At 54.5% G+C, this 27,596-nt stretch overlaps 1 pseudogene; it reads right to left on the bottom strand.

Annotated features, from left to right (window-relative positions):
• Positions 1-12: 12 nt before the first annotated feature.
• Positions 13-27,596, bottom strand: LOC107158664 (annotated as a pseudogene).

Here is a 27,596-nt window from a genome sequence, read left to right as displayed (position 1 = left end):
CCAGCCCAGCCCTATTTTGCATTGTATTTAGAGACAGGGTCTCACTGAGGCTGCCTTTGAACTCAGGATCCTCCTGCCTCTGTCTCCTGAGCTGCTGGGGTGACAGGCGTGGGCCTCATCACCCGGCTCTGATGCTGTTTTTCAGGGATGTTTTAACACTTGCATAATCAGAGACCGAGACCCGCTGGTCTGTGGATGAACAAAGCCGTAAAGCAGCGGTCTGCTGAACAGCTCCTGGGTCTCCGCCCACCCCTCACCCGCCTGCCCGCCCAGGACATTGACCTGTTCTTACCGGTTTCTGGCTCCACCATGTTCTCTTCCACAGATGCTTCTCGGGCTCTTTCCCCTGAGGGGCTGTGCTGGAGAAGACGCCAACTGGAGCCCACTCGAGATACAGGGGGACATGGTGGAACTGCAGAGCCAAAGGTGCCAACACTGTGGTCCCTGACACGGGACACAGCTGAGAGGGACTCAGTCCCAAGTGCAGATGACGCGCCCCAGGGTGGAGAAGATGGGTGCTCGGCAGGGCAGAGGAGCCAGGAGACGCGCAGCCCAGAACCCCAAGTGCTCTGGGTGCCTGAGGAAAACACTCGGGCCCAGGCTGAGAGGCAAAGGCCACGTCTCTGTCGCCTTGACCTGCTGTGGGTTCCTGGTGCCCTGGGCGCTTTCTCTAGTCAGAGGATGAAATGGGGACTGTGACAAGGGGAGGAACTGCTGGCACAGGGCAGCTCCAGGGGAAGTCAGTGTGTCGCAAAGTCAAGAGCGTTCCTGTTGCTGTTCAGAGGCGACCTGTGTGCCAGGGGTTTCCTAAAAAAGGTTGAGACAGCCACTGCTAATAGCCACCTCAGTAGAAGGCCCCTGGGTAGCTACAGGGCAGGGTGGGAGGGAGACTTGTCAACTTACAGCCTTTGGGACTCTTCAAATTTCATACTGCATTCAAGCCTGAAAGATTAATTATGTCCAGGAAAAAAAAAAAAAAACAAGCAGCCGGGCACAGTGGCACACACCTGTAATCCCAGCGGCTTGGGAAGCTGAGGCAGGAGGATAGCAAGTTTGAGGACAGCAAGTTCGAGGCCAGCCTCTGCAACTTGGTGAGGACTTAAGCAACTTAGTGAGACCCTGTCTCAAAATAAAATATAAAAAAGAGCTGGGGACAAAGCTCAGTGGGTAAACACCCCTGGGTTCAATCCCTGGTATAAAAAGAAAAAAGAAAACGAAAAAAATGTGCTCGGGAGGGAGAGGGAGCAGCCTGGGGGTCGGACAGTTGGCGGTGCCACTTAGGAACTGTGTGGCTTCGGGTCACTGGGCCTCGGTCGAGGCTGCTGACGGGAACGGTCAGTGAAGAAAACACTTGTCAGAGTCAAAGGGGAGGCTGCGCCTGGACAGTGCCTTCCCCATCATCCACTCTGGTGATGGGGACTCCTTCCCGAAGAGGAAGGGGCTGCTGCAGTCCAGGCACAGCTCCTGGCCGGGCCACCAGAGACTCGGCAGTCTTGCGGGCCAGGTTCTCACCAAGCCCTGATGGTGCAGTGGGCAGGCCCCAGCTGGGAACCCCCCAGGGCTGGAGGGGGCCAGGAAGGCCTGCCTGCGGGTCACTGGGGACCACAGCCTGCAAAGCACTAAGGGGCCTGGCAGACAAATGACCTGTGGTGGGTGAAAGGTGGGTCCCCAAGAGATGGCCATCTAGACCCCCAAGATCTATCAGTGCATCCCCTGCAAGTACCATCAAGACCCGGAGATGGTCCAGGGTTATCTGGGTGGGCTATAAACCGGGAGAGGGATCTGGGACCAAGAAGAAGGCCACGTAAAGTCGGGGCAGGGACGGGAGTGGCACAGGGAGCTGATGGATGCCGGGAGCCCAGCAGTGGGCAAAGGCAGGACAGGTCCTCCCCAGAGCCCTTGGAAGCCCTGGCCACATCTTGCTCGTGGATGCCTGCCTGCCTGCCAGCTCTGCGACAGGTGCACTGTGTGGTCTTAGGCCACCTGGCTCACGGCCACCTGTCATGGAGTCCCAGAGGCCCCTGTGCTGCGGATACACACGTGTGCACACATGGACGGCCCTGCATGCAGGACCGGCCTCAGCTCACCACAGGCACGGACGGCGCCACAGCCAACCAGGGAGACCCATGTCGGGGCAGGAAAGGAAGGCCGAGGACAGCCGGAGCTGGGCAGGGGCCAAGGGTGCTTTCTGCAGCGTCCTCAGGGAGGGCGGGGGTGCGGGACCAGCACCAAGGTGGAGCCAGGCCGAGCCCGTGTGGGCAGTGGGCACACCAGCTCCCAGGCCCTCTCCCTGCAGCAGCTCCCAGCGGCCTACCTTGGAATAGGCCAGGTGTCGGAAGGCCTTGCGGGCCTCCAGGGGCTCCAGGAACTCCACGATCGCAGTGACGCCACCCTCAGGCAGCAGCACGCAGCCCAGGCTCCCAAAACGGCCAAAGGTCTCCTGCAGCTCGGCCGCCAGGGTGCCTGCCGGGAGGTTCTTGGCCAGAATCACAGTCTTGCTTCGTTCTGCTGCCGCCTGCAGGGAGGAGAGGCCACGTGAGGGACGGCAGCAGGGCTCTTCAGCTGGACACTGGACTGACCTGGTGGCCTCTAGTCAAGGTGCGCACCTGGGGGCTCAGTGGCCAGGCACATGGAGGACCCAGGAGGCACCACCAGCTGGCTCCACAGCCAACAGGCAGCTCTGCTGAGGGCGAAGGCCCAGGGCACCCGGTGAGACCCCCCGGGGTCGAATCCCAGCCCCAGCTGAGTCACCAGATCCCGACAGTGACTGACCACAGCTCCGATGGACCTCCCAGGCGCCCTGCCGCTGGGCAGTAATCGAGATTGGCACCTCAGCATGGAGGGCTCTTCCTGGGACTGCGGACCACCTGTGGACACAGGCGTGGGAAGCAGAAGCAGCGAGGAGCCTGTGCCCCCAGGAGCAGCCCACCGCCCCCAGGAGCTGGCTGTCCCTGTCCTTGGGAGGGGCAACTCTGAAGCTGAGCACTCGGTTTGGATCCAGTAACCCCAGGACCCACCCACACCCCAGCCTCCCCTGAGGCCGTTCCCAGCTTTGTATCAGCAGCAGTCGACTCCCCAGAGGTGGGGTCAGTGGGGCAGCAGGCACCCACCTGGCTGAAAGAGTCCAGGCTGACGCCATTGTCGATGAGGAAGCGCCGCACTTCTTGGACCAGCTGAGTCTCCCAGAGGGCCACGCGCACGGCCACGCTGTCCTTGGTCTCCTGTGGGGAGAGAAGAGGAGGCCGGGCCTGTCAGGCAGGACCTAGCCAGTTGGGCAGGCCCAGCGGCGAGGGGATTCAGGGTGCTGTTGCCCACCCACACTGAGATGGGGACCATGCTCTGGCACTACACCAGCTCTCTACCCTCCACAGCCATGCATCCCCGCCCACCCTGGGGCTCTTCCCTTCCTGCAGTGGGCAGGTCTCTGTGAGGCTCCACTTGCACCCTGGGGCTTCTGCATACGCTGACCTTGACCCCATTACAGGCAGTCCTTGCTTCTGTCAACTCCCCACCCGCCCACTTTCCTGCCACAGCTCCCCCAAACCCTCCTCTCTTCCCCTGCCTCCTCTAGGTGGCACTACAAGGTGGGACCTCTGTCCAGGCACTGCTGAGCCCCAGTGCTCAGAGGGCATGGGCGGGGCCTGAGAGGCAGTGGCTGTCCCTCCAACACAGGCCAGGCTGCCCTCCCCAGCCACAAGCCACCACAAGACCAGGCACCTGAAGTGTGGCATGTTCAGATCCAGGTCGTGCTACCCACAAAATACAGTGGATTGATGGAAAGAAGGGAAGAAACAGTGTGGCTTTTTACGTTGCTCACGTCAAAGTGACGAGGCTCTAGACATCTAGACATCTAGACATTGAAGACCGTGTCTCGTTAAGACTAGTTTTGCCTGTTTCTTTGTGCCGCAGTCCGGCTGCAGCAAAATAACCAGGGGGGTGACGAACAACTTGTGTATGTTGATACAGCAGGAGTAGGAGCCCTTTATTGCAGGACAGGAGCAGTATTTATACATTCCACACAGCTTATCTAATTAGCATAAACTAGATAAAGCAGTCAACCAATCAGGAATCTCCACACTTAATGGCTCCCTTTTGTTACTTCTCAAACCACTCCCTCTGGCATTTTGCCAGGCACCATCCAGACTTGTTTACGAACTCTAACATTCCCCTGGCAAAAAGCCAGGTGTTATTTTGACTTGTTTACAGACTCTAACATCTTTGTACACATGTGGCCACTGGGACGCTCACAATTACACACGGGGCCGGCCTTCTACCTCCAACGGTCATCGCTGACCCGAGTGCCGTGAGGGAGGGTAAAGGACAATGGAGAAAGCAGCTAATGGGCAGAACCAAGGGACGTCCTTTGCCAAGTGGCTGAAAAACACTCCAGGGTTTGCTTGAATCAACCGCAGCAGAGGGCGACCATGGACAGCATTTGGAAGGAAGGTCTGTGGACTCAACGCGCGCAAGACACTCGAGCTCACTCACATGGTCGAACACTTGCTCTTGGTGGCACTGTACTTCTGCACGATAGCATCGGCCACGGCATTGGGCCCCATGAACAGCGTGTTCCAGTTATGGGAGCTGAGGGCAGGGGCAGGCAGAATGGGTCAGGCAGGGACCAACAGAGGCCTCTCGCAGACACCAAAACTACCAAGAGCCTCGCCGGCCTTCCCCGCCCCCCGCCAGCTCTCCTGTCCTGGGCGAGCACCCGGCCTGCAGTGAGGCCACAAACCCAAGCCTTGACAAGTGTCGGCACCTGCTCTGTGCCAGGGACCCAGCCCTGGGTGACACCTCAGAACCTATGCTGACACAGTCCCGCTCTCCCAATGTGCAGCGGGGACACTGAGGCCCTGAAGGCCCCACCCTACAGAGGGAAAGGGCCCAGGCGGCTGGGGAAAGGCTGGGGGGCGGGCAGCAGAGCTTAGATGGGTGCAGAGGCCACACAGGGCAGACGAGGACCTGGAGCTGCAGGCTTTGTCCTCGGACGCCTTCGTGTAGGACGAGCCGGGGACGTCTGCATCCTCACTGGCTTCCTTCCTGATGGTGGACGGCAGCACATGCAGCATCCTGCCCTGAGGGGACAGAGCAGGAGGTAAGCAGTGCCCCGCCCTCCATCATGTCCCCTCTTCATAAGCCAGCTGGACTCAGCAATGAGCCCTGATGGGAGATGGGGACGGCAGGCAGAAAGCCACGTGGTTACTCTCCGTCCAGCTGAGGATGGGGGCACCCGACACAGCCACGCCAAGGGGACTGTACCCTCTGTGAGCACCCCATGGCTCCCGACTCCCCCCAGCAGACCCTGCACAGGTGACACTGTGAGCTGCACATGGCTGGGGCCAGTCGGGCCCAGTGTCCGGAAGACCAATATGCCATGAACAGATGGATGGAGGAGCACTGGAGGTGGCCTTGCCCGGGCCTGGGCACACTGCACGGGGACACTGGGAGAGCAGCAGCTCCCTGGTTCCTCAGGGCCAGCCACACACCCCAGCAAGCTCCCCTCTCACAGCATCTTCCCTTCAAGTAGCTCACTGGAGGTGACCACATGGCTGGCCACCGTGGGTCCTAGGACCCAGAACGTGGACGTGCACCTGCTCATACAGCCACCTGGCGTGGCCTTCTCTGTCGCCAGGCTCAGTGACTCGGTGCCCACAATCCACCTCACCTGGAACACCTGTCCGTCCACGGCCACGTAGGCCTTCACCGCGTGCTCAGGGAACATGAAGGTGACAAAGGCGAAGCCCTTGGGCTTCCTGGTCAGGCTGTCGATGGGGTAGTGGAGCTCCGACAGGGGACCTGAGGACAGGGGAGGCGTCAGCCTGCTGGGGCTGGAGCTGGGCCTGATCTCAGGGTGAGAAAGGGCCGGGCACTAAGGGGTCGGCCACAGGAACACAGAACAGCTACGCTGTGCCAGCCACCAGGCCCAAGGTCAAGGGCGTCATTTCATAGTCCCTCGTGCCTACTAAATGGGGGAGGAGGGGCACCTGGCTCCATCCCGCTTCACGTGCAGCCTGCCCTGGGTCGGTCACCTCACCCACTCAGGCCTCCTCCTCTCGCCTGTGAATGGCACAACAGTCCCCAAGAGAAGGGTGGCCTTGAAGGTCCAAGAGTCAGTGTGTGGTTACTACCCAGCACCGGCTACACTTAGTGCCGCGGAAGTGTTTGTGACTCTATCCTACTCAGAGGACACTGTCTGCAGTGGACACTCTGAACACCAGGGTGTGACCACGTCCCCTCTGTGGGTCTTCCTCTTCCCAAATGGGCACTTGGAGCCTATGGACAATCCCCCTCCTGTCCTGCGCAGCACTGTTATGTGGCCAGGGCACCAGCCTGTGTGGGAGGATCTGGGGAGCAGGACACCATGGCCAGACCTTCAGGTCCCATGTGGGACCTCCATGGACGTCACGCTGTCTCTGATGCTCCATGTCCAGGTCAGCTTCCCAAGAGACAGGGGCTCGGGCAGCACTTCCAGATGGTGCCCCGTGAGTCACCCCTCCCCACAGACTCTGCCCCGTGTGGCCAAGCACAACTACAGGCCTGCAAGTTCCCACTCTAAGAAGTAACGACTGAGGCAAGAACAAAGGGCCCTGGCTGTGGCCTCCTCTCTGAAGCTCATTTGGATGGAAGATGAGAAAGGACAGCCTTCCCAGGCAGAAGAGCACTGCGGGCACTAGGGGCTGTGCGGCCGCTGGATCAGGCTGACCCCCCACCTGGCCACCCTTTGGAGGAGCACTCAGCACCCGCCTGGCATTGCGGGTGAAGGCGCAAAACCCAGGCCCCTTCTGCCTCCCTCCCAGCCTCACCCCTTCCCTGACCATGTTCTGCAGAGAAGAAATGCTCACGATGGCCGCTGTGACCCAGCCCAGCACTGGAGGGTCACCTCCACAGCACCCTGCCTGCAGCTCCAGAGGCCGTGACTACACAGCAACAAGCAGGTGCAGAGGCCTCCACAGCCTCAACCTCACTGGGCCTCGACCCGTGAAGCCGCCAAGCAGCACCCCGTCTACACCACCACAATCTCCCCCAGCCTCCCCCACCAGCCCACACAAGCAAAAGCCTCCACTGCCTCCAGCTGCCTGCGGCCCTCCCTGCACTGGCCAGCGGGCCTTTCTAAACCCGAGGCTGTCCTAAGCCCCGAGCCTCCACTGGGCCCAGGCTCCCCCACTTACTGCAGCCCCAGGGCCCGGCCCACCTTCCGCCCCCGCACTTCCACCTGGGTCGTTTGCTGCCCTCAACAGCGTCATGCTCAGGTGCTGGATCTCTCCAGCACCAGGGCCTCCAAGATGTTGTCCCTGAGCCCCAACAAGGCAGGTACCTTCCTCCTGGCTCTCTGCCTGGTCTCTGAGGCGCCATGAACCGGTGGCCCCGCCACCAGGACCAACACCGACAACTCACTCTGAGCGTGCCCAGTGCTCACACCGTCCGGGGCTGACCCTGACCCCTCCAAACTGCACGACAGGTCTGACCCCTTATGCAGACGAGGAAAGGAGGCTGAGTTCCTGTCCCAGGTCACAGGGCTCCTAAGTGGCTGGCTGGGCTGTGAACCTGGGCAGGGGCTCTGTCCCCCGCCCCTCACACTGCCCTCTGCTGAGCTCCAGGAAATGGCTGCCTGAACCATCATCCTGGTGAGCTTGGCGGGAGAGCAGGGGAGGGACGAGACGCGACACAGCAAGGGCACTGGACCACCCCGACGCAGGAGCACCTTTCTCCTTGGGTGCCAGCTCGGCCAGACCTCACCACTCTGCCCAGGTGGCCTCTTCCTGCCAAGACACTCCCAACCCCAGGGTCCAGATACCCAGTGGCCACAGAGCCTTAGTATGGTTCTCTGAGATGTGGCTATTCTGCCACTGGTCTCCTACGGCTTTCTGGCCTAGCTGGCCACTGGGCTGGGCAGGTGCCCACCTCTCCCAGATCCACTTTCCTTCCAGCCATGCTCACTGCCTCCAGGCAGCCAGATCCAAGTCTCCAAGGCCAGGGGAGGAGGCTCACAGCCCGGAGCAGACACCTGGGGAGATGTGGTCTGGGGCAACACCACGCATGTGCAGAGAGGTAGGGGACTGCCCGCCCGCAGAGCCGCCCATGGACTTAGCCCAGCAAACCCAGACACGCGGGCATCTGTGTGAACAGAACAGGGGAACCTACTAGAACAGTGGAGGAGAAAATTCTGACACTATATACCAGGCTGCCAGAGGCAAGGATGACAGAGATCCGCGTCTTGACTAATTAGCCACATCCACAGAACTGAGGATCCCAACAAGGAGAAAGGACAAGGCTGCCTTGGGACCTCCCCAACCATGTGGCCAGCCCTCCCCCGCACATCCACCCAGCTCCAGGCCTTACCTGTGTTGTTCCCGTGCACATTTCTCACTATTCGAATGGCCACTGGTTTCAGGGGCCCCAGGAATTCAAGAACATTGTTCTGCAAGGACAAGTTTTGCCCCTTATCAGTCCCCCAAGAAACCATGCAACCCGATAAAGAGATAAGGAGCAAAGTGTTGGATCAGAAAAGATAACGAAGTGATCATGGTTTTTCTCCTTCCTTTAAGTCACACTCATCTCTCCTCACTATAAAGTAAGAAAAACTGGGAAATAAAAACTGAAGAAGAAACAAATAATGTAATTATAAAATAGTAATATTAGCAGCAGCGATTTAAGGCATTACATCTGGTCTTTTGTTCCTAAGGAGTTGTTTTTTTGTTTCTTGTTTTTTTAAATACTTAGGGTTAAAGCTGGATTTTCTTACTTCTCTTTAAAGCACAGATATTTGTCTACGTTAATCACAGTGACAAACCTAAAGTTCCACTGTAGGGAGGCCTCCGACCTTCTTAACTACTCCCTTCTCTGGACACGTGTGAGATTTAAACACATTTTTAAAAATATGTGAACATTCAGGGTATAAAATTATAACAAATACTAAAAAGTACAAATCAGGAAACCAAACTGGTTCCTAATTCCGAGGCCAGCTCACTCTTCCTGGCTCCTTCTGCAAAACAAAAGCCGCAGATCCATTTCCCAACTGGGTACTGGGGTAAGCCCTTGAGTGGCTTGTCCTACAAGGTGACAGAAGGACAGAAGGACACATCCGGGTGCTCCAGGTCAGTGGAATAAGCCCAGCCAAGTTCTGAGCTTTCGCGTTACTGCATCCAAGTTTGCAATTACCAGATTCTTTCCAAACTTTCCCTTGCCCAGAGGAAAGCCAGCATGGTGGGTCACACACAGCTAGGTTCCTCTGGGCATGAAGCCATGTCCTGCTCCACACCTGGGCTTTTCTACTGGCTGCAGCACCTTGGGGGTCTTCCCTGTCATCATGTTCTTTTCTGTGATACATCATCTTACACCATTTTCACGTGTCCCCGTGAGTTAACCCAGGTTTAACCTGGCACTGGTATCATTTGGGCTAGTGACTCTTTGTTGTGGGGGCTGTCCTGTGTCTGGCAGGGCTTACACAGCACACCTCACCTGGTCTCTGTTCACTAGAGGCCAGCAGCCCCCCACAGATGTTACCATCAAGAGCACCTCTGACCAAGGCCAGATGTTGTGCAGGGGTAGACCACTCCCCTCCAAAACCACAGACACACCACTTCCCCAGAAATGGAGCTTCAGGGTTGATTTGGGTTTTTGTTCTTATCAATGACTGCAAATCAACACGTTGAGTTATAAATAATAACAGGAAGGCTGCAAGAACGTTCCTGCATCCAGGCTCTGGTGTGCAGGGATTCATCTGGGGGCAAAGCCCTGGCCAGGCACCAGCTCCGCAAAGGCCTGGATGTCCGTAATGTTGCCTGGAGCTCCACGCGGCCCTCTAAAAGGCAAGAAAATGTTTACTGCCAAACATGAACGATGCGTACCATTTTGGCAAGTGAAAAATGTGAACTCCAATTTTGATTTTGTTTTTTGATAATCATGACAGAATCCAAACATGTGCACTGGCCACCTGAGTTCTTGTTCTTTGAAAACCTTCTGATCTTTGTGTTGTTTTTCTGTTGGGTCATAAATCCTTCATAAAATTCTCTCTGTAAATTAGAGACACCAGACTCCTGCCTCTGTTAGGCTATGAACCACTGTGACTTCACCACAGCTGCTGGCTTCCAGAGCTTTGGGCTTGTGGGTAGTTAATCAACCCATTTTTTTTTCTTTTTTCCCACGAAACTTTACAAATTGCTTAGAAAGAAACTTTTTCAGCTCAAATCCTTGATGTATCTGAAACTGATTTTATCAGGAGGAGTAGGGCAGGGGTTCATTTTTTCTTCACAAAAAGTTAACTAGGCCGGGCACAGTGGCACAGGCCAGTAATCCCAGTGGCTCTGGAGGCTGAGGTAGGAGGATCACAAGTTCAAAGCCAGCCTGAGTGACTTACTGAGACCCTGTCTCAAAACATAAAAAGGGATGAGGATGTGGCTCAGTGGTTACATGCCTTGGGGTTCAATATTGGTACCCCCACCAACAAAAAAAATCTGACCCTAATCACAAGGAATTGCTTCAGTATTTCTAACAGCACAAAATTGTAAGTAGCTCCCACGTCCACTTTAAGAGATCAGGAAAGTGTATCAAAGCATCTCCTGAGTAAGGAAGACTACATAACAAGGCAGTGGTGGGCAGCAAGCGTGGTCCTGCTGCAGGGATGCTGCAAACCAAAATGGGAGTGTCAGTGCACAGGAAAAAACATCTAAGAAGGCTTGTCCCCAAAGTGGTTGCCACTGAGTGGGACACAGGAATGCTGAGCAGGGTTGCCCACTGTGCCAAGGACAATTGGAACCTCCAGCTCTGGTCCTTAGACCTGCAGTAACTGTACTGCACCCTGGCACCCACCTGGCTACACCCCAGCTCGCAGGTCAGTGTGGACGGTAACCCACGTGGTCATCCCAGTTGTAGGTGACTTTCAGGTTCTAGTCACGTAGCTGTGTACTTTAGAATTTCCTGTAGTGAACTTCTCTGACCATCACAGGAGGGAAATGAAGACAGGGTCCTCTGCTGGCGCAGACCTAGAGCCGGATAGCTGCAGCCCATGCTCTGTCTGGCCTCACCTGTGTCTCAGACAGCTGCCCCTATGGGAGCAGGGTGAGGGCTCCCAACAGAGACCACACTGACCACTTGGCCTTCCCCTGGCCCAAGCTCCCCTAGCGGGTTTTTTTTTTTTTTTAAGCTCTAGGCAGCCATCTTGTTTCCTTCCTTGAATATGCCCAAGATGTCATCTGTCAGCCCTCTGGGCCTCCAATTCCTTCTTGCTGGACCCTAATGGCCTCAGGCAACAGAAGCTCCCCACCCACCCTAGTCTGCGCCCACAGGTTATCTTCCTGTCCTCAAAGCACCTACCTCTGTGACACTGAACAGGGCTCCCCGTAGCTTCACGGTGTGGGCCGTGGTGGGTTCCTTCTGGTTTGCTGGTTTCTCTGTCTGAACAAAGAGAAACGGCCACAATGGATTCCCTGGGGCAGCGGTGGCAGGGGACAGACTGGGACACGGCAGCTCTAGGAGTGGAGGCTACGGGATAGCACGAGAGTGCCGCATCTGTGCCCGCCACGGGCTCAGGGTCCAGGCAGAGGTGGAGGTGGCGGCTGCGGGGTCTCCATTTGCCTCTGAGGGCTGTAGCCAGGACTCAGGGCACCATGGCCTGGCGAGAAGCGCCCCAGGCCATCAAAGGCCAGGGGAGATGGGAGGAGCCCTGGGGCCGAGACCTTGCTACCACTGATGTCTGCTTGTCTGGTGACATACAGGTGCTGCGAGGATGTCCCTTCCAGATGAAGATCAGAGAGGACTGTGGGGCTGCAGCACCCTCGGGCCCAGCAGTCACACAGGGTCAGAGCTGAGAGCTGAACCCCTCGCCCTCTGACCTCCCTGGACAGGGACAGGGTGGGCATTAGAAAGGAGGGCGGAGAAGAGCAAGGGGAAGAGGAGGTGACAGTCGGAGCCCCTTCCTCTTGTTGGAGCTTCCAATGAAGGAACTGGGACGCATGCCCTGTGTCCGGAGGACAGGACTCCAGGTGGGAGTCGCGTCCACCTTTACAATCTCAACTTCATAGCCTGGCAGACCCGGGCCTGGGGCCTGACCTGCCACTTCCCTTCTCTGGGCCTCAGTTTTCTTACCTATAAAATGGAGGCAGGAGAACGCCTGCCGAGCGACTGTGACGGCATCCAGTGATAGCAGGCTTGTCCATCAACGAGGAGCCCACCCACACCTGCCTGCCTTGTGACTGAACACCAAGTAACCCAGCCGTCACCACCTCACTCGTGCACAGAGCCCCGGCAGGACACCCCTCCCGTGTAGCAGGCAATGAGCCCAGAGGATCGGGGAGTGCATGGCGGGTTGCTGGGCTCTCCTCCACGTCACACCCCCAGCCATGGGGCCACACCCAGACAGGCACACAATCCCCGCTGTCCCTCCTGCAGGCACATACCTGGGCTCAGGGCTCCTGCGGCCTCCCCCTCCCAGGCAGGGTCCCTGGGCTCCCTTGCTCTGGCTGGTCGGGGGCAGCAGGGGACTCCTCTTCCTCGCTGCCTCTGTCACAGTTTACAGCTTCGTCCTCACTTTCCTCCTCCTCTGAGGAAGAGGACTCGGCTGCCACCATCTTGGATTCAGGTACTCCATGTCTGACAGCCCCCGCTGGGCAGCCGCCTTAGCTTCCAGGCCTTGCTCTGCTGAGAGGGCAGGGGGCGGGGAGGAGGTCACCCTCCTGAGCAGCCAGAGACTTGGGCAGCACAGGGCTGGAAACCTGGGGGGTAGCCTGAGGCCACACTCACCACAATCAGGGCCCTGGTGCCCAGCGGCCCAATAAACCCTCTGATGGGCACCGCGAGAGGGCGAAGCTCCCGCGCCACACACACAGCTCCATGGCTCCCTGCCACCTGCTAGGCTCTCCCCTGGATGGTCCCTCCCAGTCATCAGTTACCTTCCCAATTGTGTCAAGTACACTAAGGGGCTTCACGTGCCACAGAAAGCACTTACACAGCAGAACCATTTCTACAGTGAACCCTTTACGGCACCCACCCATCATCTCATAGGGCCACCCACATAACCCCGGTGGGAGCCACGCTCGATCATCTACTTAGGCAGCAAACACCCCAAACATTAGGACCTCACCCCAGCCCAGCTCCAGTGCTGGGCCCCTGGCTAACTCACCTGCGGGAAGCACGCAGGTGTGAACGGCTTACAGGGGACACCTGGTGATATGCTGGCTCTTGAGAGGTGCTACAGAGACAGCCGGGAGGGAGGAGTGTGCCTGCTCGGCTGTCACGACTGTCCTTCTAGCTTCACACCCCCACCCGTGAGTTCTGGACGCTGAGGATGGAGCCCCAGCCCCTCCGCTCCAGGCCTGTGCGAGCTCCTTGGGCCCCACCCTCCCTGCTCCAGTGCCCAGAGCCAGTCTGCCCTGCAGTCGCGCGCTCCCCTGTCCTGAGCCCCTGTGATGCTGTGCCCTGGTCTGCGACCCCCTCTGCCCCCAGCTACATGTCCCACCTCGTCCCACAAATCCTCCAGATTGCAGCTTAGCACAGAAACCCTGCCAGGTGCACAGGTGACACTACACTACGTTCACATCCTCTGCCCTCAGCCAGCCTGACCAACCCCCAACCAGACCTGCCATCCCATACTGCAGCCGGTCACTGGCCACCAGCTGCCCCAGCACGCTGAGCCTGAGAGGACAAAGGCTCACCCACCCCGCAAGGCCTTCCCTGGCAGCTCCCTCCCAAGCTCTCCTGCTTCCTCTCCTTAGCGGCTGTGACCCCATGACGCGTCCCTGGGTGCTCATCTGTTTATTCATCTCCTCTCACCACAATGACAGCTGACAGCGCCATGGGGCAGGATTCCTGTCTACGGCTCAGAGCTACATCCCCAGAGCCCAGCATGCAGCATGCAATCGGTGAACACTGCCGACTGACAAGCACATGACCAGGACTAGTCATGGCAGACCTGTCTGCAGGTGACCTCATCCCCCCACTAGAAAGCTCCCGAGCCATGTGTGGACAGCCCCAGGCCTGGTGTCTGAGGGAGGGGCAGCCAGTGCCTGCCAGCAGGTGTTGGTGGGCCACAGGGCTGCAGCTGAGAGACACAGGCGCACAAGCACAGCGCCCAAGCCTCACTTCCCGGCTCCTCCTTGGCGGCCTCCTCCTCACACTCCTGCCCAGAATCAGAGTTCAGGTAGTCACTGCTCGGCTTGCTCTTCCCTTTGGGGGGCTCAGTGTCCAGGGCACCATTTGCCCAAGTGGCCACCTGTGTCCGCTTCTGGTGAACTGACAGGAATTCCTGGAACTTGGTGTCTTCCTTCAGCTGGGGGCACCAGAGGCGGGCATCAGGGACACAGAAGAGGCAGAGGGGCCTCAGGGGGGCTCGGTGTTGCGAACTCCCGGCAAGGCGAGCATCCTCCCCATCTCTGGTGGACCCCGAGTCCACAGGGACACGGCAGGACACTCGAGGTGTGGGCTCTGCTTTCTGGACCAGCTTGCAACCCTCCAACCGGCTACCCCCACCCTCTCGGTCAACAGGACAGACTCACCTGCTCCAGTTCACATGGGGCCTTTTTCTCCTTATCATCCTAAAAACAGAGGCAGAGGATGAGGGCCACACAGGAGGGGGAATGCAGATGGAACTGCAGACCCCTCCAGAGCCACCGCCTGCCCACACAGGCCTGGTGCTGGCACGGTCACCTGCATACCTTCTTAATTTCCGGGGGGACGGAGCCTTATGAGGGCTGCTCGGGCTGCCTTGGTCTCTGGGCATGTTTGCTCCAGGCTGGGGCTTTGTCAGATCCCCAAAGGACTTGCAGAATTCCACCTGCATGAGAAAGGGCGATTGTCACACCTGCTGTGACAGCCACAGTCCTGAGGGTCCTGCCCTTCAGCACCTGGGAACCTGGGCTTTATAGACAGGCAGCTGCCACTAGTAGAGTGGAAGCAGAGGAATACCACCCCGCCTTGGCTTTGTCCTCCGTGACATCACTACACTAGCTACCATCTACTGGGGAGCTCCACACAGCACCCGAGTGCTCCATGAGGACTGTGGACACCCTGAGTCTCCTGACAGCGGGCAGTGAAGCCACAGCTCTCCCCAATTCAAGACCAGAAAACTGGAGCACAGAGATGTGAAGCAACTTGCCCTAGGTGACCCAGGCCCTCAGGGACAGAGACTAGGGACTCAGGAGCATCCATGCCAAATGGTGGCTCTAAGGACAAAATGAGATGATGTAGGCCAGTGATTAGCAAGGGCGGGTGCAGGGGACACCTGAAAGGCCAAGGTTCTTGTCAGAGATTAAAATGCACACACACAGACAGCAGTGACAAAGATGAAGCCCTTTACTGCAAGCTGGTGCTAGCTTATATAGAAAGTGAGAGTCAGTTATCTTAAACCAGGAAGCTCCCGGGGCCAATCATAGTAAAGGTCAGGTCATCACCTAAGGTGCACGCAAGTCTGCCCTGCATAAGTTTCATGGGGGGCACGAGCTGTCCACGATCACGGAAGATGGGAGGGCCAATTAGAAGGTTTTCAAAACAACTTGTTATCCACCCACTGGCAATTTGGCCTCTGCCATGTTCCATTAGGGGCTCCTTAACTGAAAGCCTGGGGAGTTCTAGCCGCCCACTGGCAATTTGCCCTCCGCCATGTCTGAAAGGCCCGGGGAGTTCTCAGGGAGACTCCCAACAACGCCCGTGCTCCTGGGATCACTGGTGACCACGAGGCAAGCTCCGCTGGTCTGGGAGAACCTCCCAGGTAACAGGAGACAGGGTGGCCCCGGGGCCAGGAGTGTGCTGAGGATGAAGCCTGAGCCAGACCTCTCCAGACCAAAGCCTCCAACACACTCTCAGAGGTGACCCTGGTGAGGGTCGGTCCTGCTGGGAGCCCGAAGTGACAACTCCCAGACAGGTAAGGATGCCCTGGTCACCCACCACCCTCCCCAAAGAAAGAGCCTGCCATTTGGTCACATCCTGGCTGCGTGGACTTCCACAGCAGTCCCTTAAGTCTATGATGAAGGTCAAAAGGCTGTGACTCCAACTCCTGTCACCAAAGATGAACCACCAGCGCCTGGTGACCCCGCAGGCCACCACGCCCACACCACACAGAGCGAGAGGTGAGGCCGTGTGTTGCCTCGGCTCTATGCTGCTCCATCTTGGATTTTCCCTTCTCAGCAAAGGGCAGGGGACGTTTTATCATGTCAATGAACACCTGTGGGTGACCCTTGTGGGACCTCCTCCTCCAAGAAACTTTCCTGACCCCTCCCTGGTCCCTGACCCAGTGACCACCCTGAACTCAGCACCTGCGTCTGTCAGTGCTCCTGAGGATAGGGACCACCGGTGGGTCCTGAGCGCCTGCTGTTGGGCAGTGAAGGACACAAACCTGTGGCTCAAGTGCCCTCCTGGCCAGCAGCACAGGTGCCACCGAGGCTCCAGAGGGCCTGTTCTTCTGCGTGACTCCCGCACTGAGCCAGAGCCCATGGCGGGCCCAGCAGCAGTCTGACTGGCTCCCGGGAGAGTCTTACACACAGAAGAGCGGGAACCACTGAGGTAGACCAAGGGCCTCAGGGCCTAAAAAGGACAGCCTTGGGACCCAAGTGTCGCTGACAGGTGGAGCGGTGGGTGACACTCTGGACAGGCAGGCAGGGCCCACTCACTGTGATCTGGGACGTGTCGATAAAACTCTTGTTGAAGTGGTTCAGCGCAGCCTGGGCCTCCTCCTCGGACTTGAAGCCAATGAAGCCAAACTTGCGGAACTTGCCGTCTTTGGTGAACTTGAGGCTGCAGTCAGTCAGTGCGCCAAAGGCGGTGAAGAGCTGCCTGAACCGCTCCTCCTTCATCTGGAACAGAAGGTGGGAGGAGCTGGCAAGTCCTTCAGCAAAGGGACAAATGGCTAGAAACCCGGGGCTCCAGGACTCTAGGGGCAACCAGAGACGAGGAGGTGGCAGTGTGCTGTGCCAGTCAGGCCAGGTCTATGAAAGAATGAGCAAGGCTCGTTGTTGGAAAAAAATGCCCGTTTATTGAGGAACAGCTCTGCATATTTATAGAGCTGGGGTGGTTTGACAGATATGACAGTTTAACAGTTGAACAGTTTGACAGTTGGCATGAGGTGCTTTCTGATTGGTGGGTAAGGATCATGTGAGCCAGCAGGGCTAGTCTGACTGGTGGGTAAGGATCATGTGAGCCACAAGACTAGTCTGATTGGTGGGTAAGGATCATGTGAGCCAGGAGGGCTAGTCTGATTGGTGGTAAGGATCATGTGAGCCAGCAGGGCTAACCATTGGATGGCTGTCCTTGGGGGATGGGGATGTTCTTTGGAGCCCTAGCGACTCCCAACATTCCCCCCCTGTCTTTGTTATTAAATGAGAGTGGGTGTTGACTCATTCTGGCTGTTTCCTGCTGAGATGGGGTGCTGTGGGAGAATCAGAGAGGAGGAAAGTAAGGAGCCCCCTCAGGAGGGCAGAGAGGACTGGTATAACTTCAGGAACCAGATCAAGGAAGGTTCCTTGCCACCACAGATCCATGATGATGTCAGTCCATTAGGCATAGTTCTGGACTGGAGGTACCATCAGTAGCCAGGAGTTGGTAGTTCCTGAGGAGAAGCTGGTTAAAAGCTTGATTAGAAATTTTTTACCCACCTGAGTCTGAATGAACTTTATGATAGAGGGAAGGAACAGGCACAGGGAGTTTTTATAGCCCAAATCTAATGGGGTCTCTGGGTCTACAAGCTGCCTTGTTGGCACAAGGGGGATTAAGTGTTCAGCCTTGAGTGGGGGGCTTGGGCATTTGGGCTTGAGAAGCCAGGTCATCCTGCAGGTAACTTTGTTTGGTATGCCCTGCAGACCAGCCTGTCCTGCACCTAACACTCTCAATTCCATTCTTCATTTAGCTCCCTCCCCTCTCTATTATGGCTGCTCTTCAAACTCTCTCCTACCTGGGTGTCTCTGAAACCAGCTTGCTTCTCTCTTTACCTTTCTCGAAATATCCCAGCTTGCCAAACCAGCTTGCTTCTCTCACTTATCACTGTTCCCAGCTTTCCCCAGTCACACCAAGAAAGCACGGGCTTTGTAATAAAGAAGGCAGCTTCTCCCAAGCTCTGAATGAAGATGGCCAAGGGAGGATGGTGGCCCATTGTTACCAGATTTCCCTTTGACAGCAGTCAGATCTCTCCAGGTTGTATGCGAAACACCTCAACTTTAAATACTGATACTTGAAATTCTTACAAAACTGGGAGGGTAAACAAAACACACATGTTCCTCCTTAGGCCCAGAAGGCAACTGGTAAAGTGCTCTCTTATGATAAAGGTAGTTCACACTTATTCAGGGGTCACCATGTTCCAGACACCTAAGTGGTTTCTCAGAAGGACAACAAACAAGGGTCCTACTACCGGCCAGATCCAAGCAAGTGGGGGGGGTCTATAGTAAGGAGGAGAAGGGGGTCTGGCTAGAGGGGACCCTTAGGGTCACTTGCTTTGAATCTCCAGACATAGGGAGAGGAGAGGACCCAAGAGGGGCCAGAAAGAAGGGGGAGCATTAGGTATTGGGCTAAGAACCGAGGCAAAGGAGAGGTGGAGCTTGAGGGAATCTATGGGGAGGGATGACAAGAGTACTTAATAACAGGTGACAATCCTTGGCTCTTCTGAAGAAGGTGTAGGAGCGCCTGGCTTAAGCCTGGAAATGTGAATCCATGGGGAAGTTGGTTATTAGAAAGCTTGAGTTTGGCCACCAAGGGAGTGCATATAATCATATGAGTGCTGTAGTCTGGCTGGGCACAAAATAACCAAGCCGCCACACAGCCTTGTAGGTTCAAACAGCAACCTTTATTCCCGAACTCTCACCAGCACTCTACACACACTTCCTGGGAACACTCCCGAAGGCCACATGGCTCCTCCAGGAACCACCAATCGGAAATCCCTCCTCCAGCACGTCCCCAACCAATGGTAACTCTCCAAGAATCCCCGGGAGAACTCCAAAGTAGCATGAGAACTCCAAAGTAGCAGGTGCCCGAGGCAGCAAGAGCCTCCCCATTGCTGGATAATAAAGGTCAAATATACAATACAATCAATCCAGCATCACAGCAATTATTTATAGCTTAACTCAAATCATCATCTCAATGGTTCGCTGGTGTCACCTTTCAAACATTCCCTCTGGCAAATGCCAGGTGTCATTCTGACCCTCCTCAGCTCTCAAAACCTGAGCAGGGACCTTCCATTTTGGTTTTAAAGGGGGCTTTTACCCCTGTGGGCAATAGTAAACAAGTTGACCAGGTGTTAAGGAGGTAGGATTTTGAGAGATACTAGGGTCGGGAAGGAGCCAGTCTTGATAGCGCCAGAGTTCAGAGCACAGATGGAAGAGAAGGGGCAGGGCATAGGTTTCAGAGATGGGTAGGGGTTCAGTAGGCAATCCGGGAGGAATGAGGGGATGGACATACATGACTTCGAAAGGTGAGAGATTAGAAGGCTTCTTTGGTAAGGCCCTAATGCGCAATAAAGCCAAGGGGAGCACTTTTACCCAGTCCAGGCTTAATTCCATGGTGAGCTTGGTGAGGGTCTCTTTAAGGGACCCATTGGTCCTTTCAACCTTTCCAGAAGCCTGGGGGCGGTAAGGGCAATGGAAATGCCAAGGGAGTGATGGTGCATGAGCCAGTCCCTGAGTTATCTGCCAGGTGAATTCTGGGCCATTGTCTGATTGGATAGAAGTGGGTATCCCGAAACGGGGGATTATGTGAGTAAGCAACAAATCAACTACCATAGAGGCCCGCTTGTTAGAAGTGGGAAAGGCTTCAACTCATCCCGAAAAGTATATGACCTTGGGCCTGATGAGAAGGGGAAAGTTTAGGTTTTAATGGAATATTGGTATTGGTTTTCTGGCAGATCTGACAAGCGGAAGTGATCTGTTGTAGGAGGGTCTTATCGCATGGGGAAAGGGTGAAAAAGGAGTGAAAGAAAGTAGTGAGACTCTGTGGACTAGAATGGAATAGAGAGTGAAGAAACTGGAAGAGCTGTTGGGGATCTTTGGGCCGATCCCCGGTGGTAATGAAGAGTAGCAGAGAGGAGGTAAAGCTCTGTAGGGCGGCTGATCCAGCCCCTTGATCGGCCTTGGAATTCCCCATAGTAGTAAGGGAGGAGTCAGTTTGGTGGGCCTTGCAATGGATTATTCCCAGTTGGGAAGGCAGCTTGGAGGCTCGTAGTAGGCCAGAAATAAGTGTGGAATTAATGACTGCCGTCTCTCTTGGTCAATAGCCCCCTTTCTTCCAAATGGCTGCATGGGAGATCTGTATATAGGGAGAGGGTTTTTCCCTCTGCTAGCTCGCACGCCCTTGTGGCAGCTATGAGTTCAGCTTGTTGGCTGGTGGTATTGGGTGGGAGAGGTTTTGCCTCTGTGATGGATGACAGGGAAACAACAGCATAACCCGCCACTTTAACCCCTTCATGTGAGGGAGAAGATGGGAGGAGGGAGGTAGGGTTTAATGGAGAGCAGGACTGAAAAGAGATGGAAGGATTTTCAAGGAGAGACAAAGAGGGATAGAACCCTGGAAGGAGGAAGTGACTGTCATCTTTGGTCTTTGGTGTAGGTATAGATACAATAAGCTGTTTTTTGTCTACTGTAATGGCCTTTTTCCCTTGAGTGATATGTGACCTCTTTACATGCTATTTGGGCCTTTTGTGGAGAAGCCCGATATCCCTTTAAGGCCAAGAAAGTAGAGAACTGTGTCATCTGTTGAGCGCCCTTTGGAAGGGCTAGAAGAATCTTGAATGCTCACAGTAATTATAGAGATCCCTTAGAATGGAAGGATCCAGGGATCCAAAAAGGGGCCATCTACTTTGGTTGTCTAAGGGATGAGTGGGCCAGGCCTGGGTGCTATATTTGATCCAAGAGACATTGTAGGGGAGAGTCGCAGAGCAGACACATTACCCATTTAAGGAGGAGGGAAGAGGATACAGACAAGGAGGAAACTGATTTATTGGCAAAAGGGGCATCCCCGCTAGAGCCAAAAAATCAGGAGTGCCTAAGTGTCAGGTTCGAGCTGCAGAGATTGGTCCTCACCGAATCCTGACAGTCGAAGCTCTCGTCCTGGACAGAGCCAGAGCCATGGGAGACCTTGGCCAAGGCTTTTCGGGACCCCTCCTGGAGAAACCAAATACTCCCTGGACCAGAAAGAGGGGAGAGGCAGGGCAAGAGAGAGGAAGTAAAGGGTAAGCGTCTCTCTAGCAGTCGAGACTTAAAGGTGAGAGGACTAGGACTTTAGGAATCTGCCCAAGGAAGGAGTCCCTGAGGGCCACCGTAGCCTTAAAGGCTGTGGTGAGGTGTTTTCCTCCCTGTAGGTGGGCAAAGAGATTTGCCAGATGATATTGCAAGAAGGTGGACTCGGGGCACTGGGGGTTAAAGGATTGGAGGTCGGAGGCCAAGGTTTGTCCAAAGAGGTGTGGACTATCTCGAAATCCCTGAGGAAGGACAGTCCAGGTTAGTTTCGAGAATGTCTGGTGGTGGGATCTGTCCAGGTAAAGGCAAAAAGATCTTGTGATTTGGGGGCAAGGGGAATGGAGAAGAAAGCATCCTTTAAATCTATGACCAAGAAGTGGGTGGCAGTGGGGGATCTGAGACAGCAGGGTGTAAGGGCCTAACAGAGGTGTTGATGAGTAGTAGGTCCTGAACTAAGTGATAGGACCCCATTGGGCTTTTTTACCACTAGTATGGGAGTATTGTAAGGGGAATGAGTAGGACAGAGGTACCCCTTGCTAAGAAGGTCCTGAATAATAGGTTGTAGGCCTAGAAGACCTTTCGTGGACAGGGGGTACTGAGCCTGATTGGGGAAGGTGTTAGGGTCTTTGAGATGAATGTTAACTGGTGGGCAGGAAATGGTGGAGGGGGTGTGGTATCCCATACAATCGGGTCAACCAGGTTAGTATGGTATTTCACGTCAGCCTCACAAGTGGAGCAGAATGGCCAGTCTTCTGCCAAAAGGGCCAGAAAAGATGAACAGGCCAATTATGGGGCCTGACTGATGCCAGGAGCCCGGATGTTGATTGTTGTATTGAATTTAGAGAGAATATCTCAGCCAAGCAAAGGAACTGGACATTGGGGCATAACTAGGAACATCTGAGAGAATGGGAAGTTGTCTATGGAACAGAGTAATAGGGGAGTCTTTTTTGGATAGATGATCTTTCCTCCTACCCGACAATAGGAGAGGTGGATGGCACTGTTTGACCCCAGAATTCTGTCAGGACTGAAAAGGTAGCCCCGGTGTCAGGGAGAAAGTCAACCTTGCACCTATCCACCTGAATCCGCACCCTGGGACCCTGTGTATTGATTGTTACAGCCAGGGACAGGAACCAAGGCTCCGTCAATCTTCGATTGCCATGCCCAGAAGGTCGGAGGGTTCCCTGGCCATAGGCCTCCTATGGGATCTAGGATAGTCAGAGCCCCAAAGACCTTGTTGTTGACATTTAGAACATGGGATAGGTGGAGTGCATGATGCAGGGCATGCCCTGGCCCAATGTCCCTCCTTGCCACACTTGAAGCAGGCATCCGAGGGGGTTTTTGGCGATGGGCGGTGACCCAAGGAAGCACCCTGCAGGGCCTGGGCGAGCATCTAAAATGTCTCAGTCTGGGGGGTGGCAGAGCCTTGTTCAAGCTTTTTTAGTTTGGCCTGGATGTCGGGGTAGCTCTGCAAGAGGAAATATGTCATAAGGACATGACAAGATGGCCATCTGGGGTTTGGGGATCTAGGTTACTGCTGAAGGACTTTCATAAGCCGATCCAGAAATTCCAATGGGGTCTCTTGTAATTTTTGGTAATTGAGCCCCGCAATAATACATGCAGAGAATCGGTCCCTACTCTGTATGCCAGCTTGTGTATCATCCCAGTCGGGAGTTTGATCTGGGGCAGCAAGTGGCCCCAGAGGGTGACTGGGATTAACTCAGTGAGTTTCGTCCGCATGGGCTCTGGCAAGTTCCCAGTCTCTGGTACGTTCCTCAAAAAGGAGAGTATTCACCAATAACATATAAGTAAGGCTATAAGCCTAGAAGACCCACTGAAACTCTCTTCTGTGGTGAATGAGCCCAACCTTCGCTCGAGTTGTGTGAGGTCATTCATAGAGAATGGGACATGTACCCAGATAATGCCCTCATGTCCATCAACCTCTCTTAAGGGGGCCATGGTTTGTGGGACTAGGGAGCGGGACCTAGTTTGGGGGGACTAAAGGTGTTGGCCAAGGCAGGGGGAACACCTGAGGGGCTGGATGGAGCTGATGCGGGAGGTGGGTAGGGAGGGGGTTCATCTGCCGGATAGGTTGGGGTGAGAACGAAGAAGAGAAAAAGCCTCAACATAGGGGATCTCCTTGCACTTTTTCGAGCGCTCGCAGAAGTTAAACAGATCGCTGAGAATTGCGGGATCCAGGGATCCTCCTGGGGGCCATTGACTTTGATTGTCTAATTGATAGTAAGGCCAATCTTGTGTGCAGAATTTAATAAGGGGGAGTCTGCAGAGAGGGAAGAAGAGGCCCTCATACAAGGGTGGTTATTGAGGGAGAGAGAAGAAGAAAGGGGGTGGGGGAGAGGGAGGGAGAAAAATGCCTGTTCTACCACCCCTCAGGACCTCCTGCTCATGAACCGGGTTCCAGAGAGTCCACCATGACCATGAAGGTCGTGGTGGGGTGCGTTCTCTCCTCCAGATTGGGCGTCAAAGGTTTGCCAGACGATCACGGTCAAAGCCCCTGCATAGCCCATCTGCAGTTGGATCCCGATAGGGGAACTCACCTACTGAAGAGCCGGTGTTGTGTGAGTAGCAGCAGCAGCACTCGAAAGAGAGGACAAGGACGGCAAGCCTTGAGAGAGGGGGCCCTCGAGCAGCGAGGCATTCCCTCTCCCGGGTTTCAGCACCAATGAAAGAACGAACAAGGCTCGTCATCAGAGAAAATGCCCATTTACTGAGGAACAGCTCTGCATATTTATAGAAAGGAGGGTGGTTTGACAGTTATGACAGTTTAACAGTTGAAGGGTTTGACAGTTGGCATGGGGTGCTTTCTGATTGGTGGGTAAGATCATGTGAGCCAGCAGGGCTAGTCTGATTGGTGGTAAGGATCATGTGAACCAGCAGGGCTCACCATTGGACAGCTCTTCTGGGGGATGGGGAAGTTTTTGGAGCCTGGACTCCCAACAGTCCCAGCTCTGACACTCGAGCTATGCCCTTAGGCAAGCCCTCCTCATGTCACTTGTGAAGAAATGAGACTCATGAGGGCCACAGGATGTCTCGGTGCTCTGTGTGGCTCCTACAAGGTTAGGACCAAGGACAGATTCATCATCATGCCACTGCCCAGTAGCCACTTCAAAAGGCTGGGCAGAAAGAGCGCCAGATGGAGTATGCACGCTCCGTTGTTTACAGCCTCCCCAAGGATGCCCGCACCCTTGCCCCCAGACACTGGTTACACACCAGTCATGGCACATGGGATTTTCCATGTGATTCAATTAGGAAACCTGAGATGGGGAGAGGACCCTGCATTACCCAGGTCCTAAGTAATCAGGAAGATCAGAGTCAGAGAAGGAGATGTAATGAGGGAAACAGAGGGAGAGAAACCGGAAGATGCTCTGCAGCACTCTGCAGACTGAAGTTGAAGGGTGTGGCCTGGAGCCACTCGGGGCAGGCAGCCTCCAGAAGCTGAAAAAGTGAAGGAACAGATTCTCCCCTGCAGCCTCCGAAGGATGGCAGCCCTGCTGACACCTTAAGATCTCTGACCTCCAAAACTGTGGGAATCAATACGCACTGGATCACCTCAGGAAGTGTGGCCACCTGTTATGGCAGCCATGGAAATGTGACAGAACTTGGTCCCACAGTCCCCAAGGCCCCAGGACCACCCTCACAGCTCAGCAACTTTTCCCAAAAGAGGAGATTCATGTGTCTGGTAGGGGGTCCAAGGAGCACCGGGGCAGCCACAAACAACCAAACAAGCTTGAAGTAAGAGGAACCCATAGGTGTTGGCTGCCCAGCAGGAAGAAATCTCCAGAGGAGCTGGATAATAACTCCAAGCTCATCCAAATCTCACAATCAGCAAGTTAGGGACTTTTATGCACATTTTAGAGAGGAGAAAATGGGATCCTCAGAGGATAAATGACCTGCCCAAGGTCTACAGAATTGAGAGCTCTGTCAGCTCAGATTACAAAAGTGAACTCGCGCCCCCACTGCACGGGGACACTTCACTGAAGTCTGACCCATCATTCTGCTTCTGCGGTGACCGCGGAGCACCCCTTCACTCTCAGGGCACTCCTCTGCCGCCTCCCATAGGAAGCCTCTCCGAGACCCTGCAGCTTCCACAAGGATAGCAGCCCTGCTGACCCTGCGGGTCAGTAACCAAAGCCCCCTGTGCTCCCGCAGCACGGGCTCACACTTCAATCCCTGCATCTTGATCTGTTTCCCCTGCAAACTCCATGAAAGCAGGGATCAAGTCTTGTCCACTTCGGTCTACACTGTCAGCAACCCCAGAAGTACTCAGGACCCAATGTTTATCTGTTGGAAGATAATTAAGACAAGGGCATGCAATCATGCTAAGCGAGACGGGAGGTGCAGTGTTCAGAACTCTCATTCCAGACAGAAGCCTCAATTCTGTCACTATTGTATAAGTTATCACACGTAAGTGACTTCAGGCCGATAACTTTACCTTGATGTGCCCTGGTTTCTTCACTTTTAAAATGGGTATAGAAGCCGACTTGCAGGGTTGTGTGAGGAGTAAATGAATTACTTCACCTAACACATCTGAACAGCGCCTAGCACACAGTAAACTCTCCCGAGGGCTCACTACTATTGTTATTGCTTGTTGTTAATTCTTTCATTCATCAGGCAAGATGAACGATGAAAACATCTCTAGAAATTAGAGAAATACAAATCAAAACTACTCTAAGACTTCATTTTGCTCCAGTCACAATGGCTGCTATTAAGAATTCAAACAATATGTGTTGGCAAGGATGTGTGGGGAAAGGCACACTCATACATTGCTGGTGGAACTGCAAGTTGGTGCAGCCAATATGGAAAGCAGCGTGGACATTCCTTGGAAAACTTGGAATGGAACCACTATTTGACCCAGCTATCACATTCCTTGGTCTATACCCAAAGGACTTAAAAACAACATACTACAGGGACACAGCCACATCAATGTTTATAGCAGCACAATTCACAATAATAATAATAAACTGTGGAACCAACCTAGATGCCCTTCAATAGATGAACAGATAAAGAAAATGTGTTATTTATACGCAATGGAATATTACCTAGCAATAAAAGAGAATAAAATCATGGCATTTACAGGAAAATGGATGGAGTTGGAGAATATAATGCTAAGTGAAATTAGCCAATACCAAAAAAAAAAAAAGGCCAAATGTTTTCTCTGATATAAGGCGGCTGATTCATAGTGGAGTAGGGAGGGGGAGCATGGGAGGATTAGATGAACTCTAGATAGGGCAAAGGGGTGCAAGAAAAGGAAGGGGGCATGGGGTTAGAAATGATGGTAGAATGTGATGGACATCATTATACAAAATTCAGGTACAAAGACATCAATGGTGTGAATAGACTTTGTATACAACCAGAGATGTAAAAAATTGTGCTCTATAGGTGTAATATGAATTGTAATGCATTCTCCTGTCACATGTAACAAATTAGATAAAAAGATGAACAATGGGAGAGGAAGCCACACTGAGATGCAAAATGAAACTAGGAGGGAAAAGAAGGGTGGCCAAGCTGAAACTCTCATCCAACTAAGTGAAGCATCAGGAGACACTGTTTAGAGCTGATGGATGGCTGGGAGCCGGCACACACCTGTAATCCCAGCGGCATGGAAGACTGAGGCAAGAGGATCCAGAGTTCAAAGCTAGCCTCAGCAATTCAGTGAGGCGCTAAGCAACTCAGTGGGACCCTGTCTCTAAATGAAATATAAAATAGGGCTGGGGATGGGTTCAGTGGTCGAGTGCCCCTGAGTTCAATCCCTGGTACCAACAGCTGGTACCAAAAAGCTGATAGATGGATCAGTAATACATATCTTAAAAGTATACCACTTCAGATAAAGAGCAGGATAGTTAAAAACAAGAATATTTAGAAGAATCGATTACGTGAAGTCCTCATCTTTCATAGTAGAGGGAATCAGCAGATGGTCCCTGTGATAAACTATAGGGGTGAGCAAAGTACCTGGGTATGTAGAAAAGCCTCTGGGGAATCCTTCTAAAAACCACTTGAAGATGGGTACTCTCAGAGAGATGGAGAATAGGATGCAGCAAAAAGACTTTGCTTCTCATTTGGGGCATGCTTTCCTGGCCACACCGGTGGTGTGGGTGCTCTCTATCCAAGAAAAACGACAAGGAAACAGGAACGACGACCCACTTGGGTACACCGCAGCCGGAAACATCACCACAACCATCCACCCGTTTCTTCACTCACTAATCAGGCGCCATTTCCCTAGGAGCTTACCAAGGGCTGGGTTCTGTGCTAGGAGGGGATAAAGGGCTTAAAGGGTCCCATTTTCAGATTCCCAACACCAGGCTCTCTCCTCACCCCATTCGGGAGGTTCTTTATGATCAGTTGCGACATGGCACCAGGTCCCTCTGTTCTGATTCCAGCTCCTCCCAGCAGCGACTACCCACGACAATTTTCAGGCTGCTGCCCAGGGCAGCAAGC

This window comes from Marmota marmota, unplaced genomic scaffold (genome assembly GCF_001458135.2).
Source record: "Marmota marmota marmota unplaced genomic scaffold, marMar, whole genome shotgun sequence".
Taxonomy (NCBI): domain Eukaryota; kingdom Metazoa; phylum Chordata; class Mammalia; order Rodentia; family Sciuridae; genus Marmota; species Marmota marmota.
Note: the sequence above shows the minus strand (reverse complement) of the source record. Positions and strands in the feature narration are given on the sequence as shown.